Here is a 6,000-nt window from a genome sequence, read left to right as displayed (position 1 = left end):
GAGCACTATGGGACTTAACTACTGAAGTCATCAGTCCCCTAGAACTTAGAACTACTTAAACCTAACTAACCTAAGGACATCACACACATCCGTGTCCGAGGTAGGATTCGAACCTGCGACCGTAGGTTCCAGACTGAAGCGCCAAAAACTGCGCCATGACTCCCTAGTAGTCAGGCTCGTCCTCCTCGTTTCCTTGCAGGAAATAAAAATGTACATGTAAATAAACCGCACAGTACGTGTAAACTTGTACGCAAATTAGTTGTAAACAAGCTGGAAAACAGGTAGACAAAGCGGTAGACAAGCTTACTTCTATATTTAATTAAGCTGGTTTCACCGACCCCAGGTTCCCTGCCTCAGTTTGTTCTATGTCCTGTTACATTTTTCACGCTCTTATGGACACACCCCGTATGTTCATTGGTTGGTTAAAATAAGGCACCTGCAACGTGATTATAAAGATGGTTCAAGGAGAATACGCTGTAGCAAATGTTCAAATGTGTGTGAAATCTTATGGGACTTAATTAAGCTTGCACACTACTTAACCTAAATTATCCTAAGGACAAATACACACACCCATGCCCTAGGGAGGACTCGAAACTCCGCCGTGACCAGCCCCACAGTCCGTGACTACAGCGCCTATGACCGGTCGGCTATCCCCGCGCGGCTACGCTGTAGCATGATGATTAGCGTCCACCTCCATAGCTAAGTGGGCTGCGTGTCAGACTACTATGCTAAGGACCCTGCAACAATTCTCTTTACTGCAGGGGTTTTTTGATTGAGAAGTTGCACCTCCAAGGTCTGAGACACCGACAACGTGGATCTGCTGATCTGCTGATTCCATGGTCTCCCCCCCCCCCCCCCCCCCCCCTCCGTATCACACCGGAATCTCGCCATTGGCAGAGGATGCAGGCGGCCGGTCAGTTGTGAATGACTGGTACGTATAGTTGTATAGTTGGTCTACTGATTATCTTGGAACGCGGCTTTGGCTTTTACACACGCTGCCACAACGTGTAGACGAGTTTCACAAAAAGACTTCAAAATGGCCGTCTCTTAGGCAAAGTTGGCTGTGCGTTGCTGTCATCTCGCTGACAGGCACCTCCCCCAGCTTATGAAGTTAATCTCGCGGAGAGGCGAGCACGCCCCATCACTGGTCCCCTCCCCCTCCCCACCTACCTTTCCACCTTCCCCTTTCCACGTACTCTGCTGGAGTGCTTCCATCAGGCGCGCCAACTCCTAACTCCACTTAATACCGGCAGCACCGTCACCTCTCCAATGTAGACCCTCTTATAAGTTGGCTCACAGGAGTGTGCAATATCTTTGACACCTACTCTTGTCTTTAGCGTGACTTTCACTTTATTTCAACGTTAATGATGAATTCCTCAACAAGTTAAACAGTCGAGAAACATTTCTTAGAAAAGCATTTCTGCGAGGGATGTGCGAAAATGTTCTGATTATTCGGTTTTTACAATGCTTAACATTTCGCTACATCTTTTTTTCTTTTTTTGTGCTGTCGAATCTGGCCCAGTACGAACCACTTGAGACAGTTACGCCCGCATCTCGTGGTAGTGCGGTAGCGTTCTCGCTTCCCACGCCCGGGTTCCCGGGTTCGATTCCAGGCGGGGTCAGGGATTTTCTCTGCCTCGTGATAGCTGGGTGTTGTGTGATGTCCTTAGATTAGTTAGGTTTAAGTAGTTCTAAGTTCTAGGGGACTCATGACCATAGATGTTAAGTCCCACAGTGCTCAGAGCCATTTGAACCATTTGTAACAGTTACATACGATGCATCGTATTTTTTAACAACACAGGCACTGCGGTATCGTATTGGATACAAAATCTGTTCATCTGGTTTTGAGTGTAGGAGCAGTAAGTTACCAAATACTCAAAGTTTCAGTAACTACGAGATTCATTTACTGAAACAGTTGTCTGTAGGCGTACTCGCATTAGAGGGACCGTAAATGCTGAAGTTCAAAATACGTGTTGTGATCTGACACACCTGTCTGCAGCCGAGGTCGTTAATGCACGGCTGCGCGATGTAATCGTGTTCATATTTTTGTGGCAGGAGAAATATTCATCACTAATGTTTAGCCAGGAAGAGGAAGTTCAAAAATGGCTCTGAGCACTATGGGACTTAACACCTGAGGTCATCAGTCCGCTAGAACTTAGAACTACTTAAACCTGACCAACCTAAGCACATCACACACATCCATGCCCGAGATAGGATTCGAGCCTGCAACCGTAATGGTCGGGCGGATCCAGACTGTAGCGCCAGAACCGCTCGGTCACCAAGGCCGGCAGGAAGAAGAAGGAAGGTGGTGGCTTGAAGCGTCTGTCTACCAGTCTCCTGGGGTGAATTCCAACCCCCACTCCCTGCAGTGTGTATGAAGTGTGGTCACGTGACACTGTTGGTGGATGGAAACATTAGGCCTGCTTTATCTGCTTGGACTGTCAGGCTATGAGCCGTGCTGAGTTTCACTGACTAATCATAGTAACCAACTGTAGCAAACACGGCACTGATCACAGTTACCTTCACAGTTACCTTCACTAAACAATTACACTTACGACACTTGGCACACAAATCGCAGCAACGACGCCAACTAGAAATGCTTTAAAAAGCCGTGAACCACACAGCTAAATAAACTAAATGTCTGTGTAAGGTTTTTTACAATCCTATAATACAGAAGAGCTTATCCTCAATGCCTCATCAAGTTGGTTAACTATCATTTCAGGCGCGAAGAGTTCTAAAGAAACTCTTCACGGTAACTGCCGATTTGATTGAGAATAGCCCCCCCCCCCCTCCCCCATCCCAACAGTATTTTTTATATCACTGTTATTAATCACGTGTCATCGATAAACAGTCACATCCATATTGACATAATGAGGGAACTCAAACCGCAGCGTCCGATGCAAGTCTGCAGCCTTTGTGGATGTTGTTCATGCACTAACAGCTGTGTTTATATCATGCACGCGTTTGCATGTTATTACCGAGTCGTTAAATGCTGAGCGCCTCTGGAAAACGAGTACCAGACACCGAATATATTGTAAATGCTAACTACAGTCATAAATTGGCAGCACAAAGTAAAATGTGGTTTGTAACACAGACAATTGCGGTACGCAAATAAATAAGTTGTTCGAACAAGGGATAACGTGTGTGCTTTAAGTAAAGTCTTATTGTCTGGATTTTACCGACATGAGTACCGAATGTGTGTAAGACTAACATCAAAAGGAGCATTACATACTGTGACATCTGAAGAATTTTGCATTGTTCATCATCATCGTCATCATCATCATAATAATCTATGTAACATTCACTGCTAGAAAAGGCCTCTTATACGTTCTCACAGGCGACACGCAATTCAGATATATGGATCTATGTTGTTTGTTGTGTCAGCTACCCATCTCCTATCAGCTCGGCTACTTAAACTTCTCTAATCCCCTGGAGTTAATTAGAATCCTTAATCTATCACCGAGCGAGGTGGTGCAGAGGTTAGCACACTGGACTCGCATTCGGGAGGACGACGGTTCAATCCCGTCTCCAGCCATCCTGATTTAGGTTTTCCGTGATTTCCCTAAATCGCAAATACCGGGATGGTTCCTTTGAAAGGGCACGGCCGATTTCCTTCCCCATCCTTCCCTTACCCGAGCTTGCGCTCCGTCTCTAATAACCTAGTTGTCGACGGGACGTTAAACACTAATCTCGTCCTCGTCCGTAATCTATCAATCATCCATTAGCGTGGTTACACGTCACCCTCAAATTCATTTCATCTTCATTAGATCATATTTACGTCTTCCATTCCACAATCAAAATGCAAAGATTCAGTTGTTAATTTTTCTGTCTCCTGTGGTAATTCACAACATTCATCTTTGTATCAGTTTGTGAATGGTTTTTTTATTTTAATTTCTTATTTCACTGTCGTAAGTCAAAGTCATGTTCAATCTTCTGTCTGTACGCCTTTCCACCCAATCGTTGTCTTCAACTGTCCTAAATACAAAACTCAAACTGGTTCTTTGACTTCATTCTTTATTTGTATCGGCATGTATGCGATTTGTTGACAAAACATTTTTCACTTAATCTGCAATTTATTTTCAGGTTCTGAAAACTTTCTCTGTTACGCTCTTGTAAAATGTTAACATCGAACTAAAGTAGTTCTGATAGGTTAAGGTCACTGGGAATCCTTCATGTATCTACATTTTTGGACCCTGAAAACTGCGAAAGACAACATCTTGTTGGTATAGTTTCTTCTTGCCTGACTCGCCTTTCAGTTCAGTACTTTAAGCTATTTTGATGAAGATCTGTGGAATCTGCACAACTAGTAAAGCCCCAACTCCAATTCCTTAGGAAATCGAGCTCCAGTGTGTAAAAGAGCTTCAAATATCTGATTGCCTTACAAATTGTTTAATGTGTTAAATATTTCATATTAATCATTGAAACCTGTTAGTCAAGGGAAGGCTGGACTCGGTTACGATTGTGGACTGGGCCGCAATCACTTGCAATTGGTTGCCCTTTCTGGTTACACAAATTTATCTTTTTAAAAATAATAATTCCATACTCAACAAAAAATAAAAAATACCACACGTTATTAATGAAGGAATAAACAACTGCGTAAATAATGGTGTTCTCAGTGCATCACAATGTAGCAAATCACCATAAAATACAGATGCTGATAATTTTTTTTTAAGCCACTGTTATAACGGTTGAAGGCCTCACACGCCAAGAATGGCAATAAATTAAGAATGTTTAAGAACTCGCTGCAGTTAGAACTTACAGGTATTGAAATACTGAAGTAAGTGGCCACAAACACAGCAGAAGGTATCAGACGTCAGGAATGGCAGTAAATAAGATTTTAAGGCTTAGTCCTAAAATACAAATATCGAATTATTTTTTTAAAATAAATGACCACAATCATGGCTGAAGGCCTTACACGCCAGAAACGGTGATTATATAAAAATTTAGAAACCTGCTGTAAAACAGCAAATACAAACAAAGGTTAATTAAGAGAAACAAGCAACTGACCACCAAACGGGCGAAATAATATGATGGTAGCCTTGTAACACAACCCTTACACTGCTAGATTTATTCCAGAAGGCGACCGGAACTACTAGCTAGACATACATAACCTTTAATGTAGGCACTACAAGGTATGGTAATAAATAATACAATAATAAAATACAAGGACCAGTCACAGACGGCAACAAACACTTTCGCGAGCGACGAGACAGGCAGCCAAAATTGGAATTCACGTCACAAGATGGTAACTCAGACTAGTGGCAGTCTAATGAATGACTAATGATAATCTTTCTGAAGCTACCTGAAGCCCGATAAACCAAATGATACGATGGAACAATACGCCAAAGCCGGAACCGGCGGTCTGCACTACGTTCCGGGAAGACTGTGTTTAGAGCCCCCACGGAACGAACATGGAACCACTACCAGATTTCCGTCCGATTCAACAAACCCGAAAATCTGAACAAACAAGCCACAGTACAAAACGCCACACAAACTGATAGTTACTAAAACCCCACTCGATTTGCGTGCGAGGCAAAAACGAAATGTAACCAACCAGAATCAGCAACCACACGTCATTGCGAAAACAATCGCAAAGCGAACCAAAACCAAGTACCAGATGAGTGACATCAAATTCATTAGGCTACTGTCGCAGGTTCGAACCCTGCCTCGGGCGTGGATGTGTGATGTTCTTAGGTTAGTTAGGTTTAAGTAGTTCAGAGGACTGATGATATCAGAAGTTAAGTCCCATAATGGTCAGAGCCATTTTTGAACCAGGCACCCTCTGCAGAGGCCCACAAGCAGCAACGTTCGCTGAATGGTCGTTGAGGACCTCTCGATTACAATCCATAGATTTTCGATGGGATTAACGTCGGCTGATTTGGGTGGCCAAATTATTCGCTCGAATTGTTCAGAATGTTCTTCAAACCAGTCGCGAACAATTGTGGCCTGTGACATGGAACATTGTCATTCATAAAAATTTTATCTTTGGTTAGGACCATG

Source organism: Schistocerca gregaria, chromosome 1 (assembly GCF_023897955.1).
Source record: "Schistocerca gregaria isolate iqSchGreg1 chromosome 1, iqSchGreg1.2, whole genome shotgun sequence".
NCBI lineage: Eukaryota > Metazoa > Arthropoda > Insecta > Orthoptera > Acrididae > Schistocerca > Schistocerca gregaria.
This window is presented reverse-complemented; position numbering follows the sequence as displayed.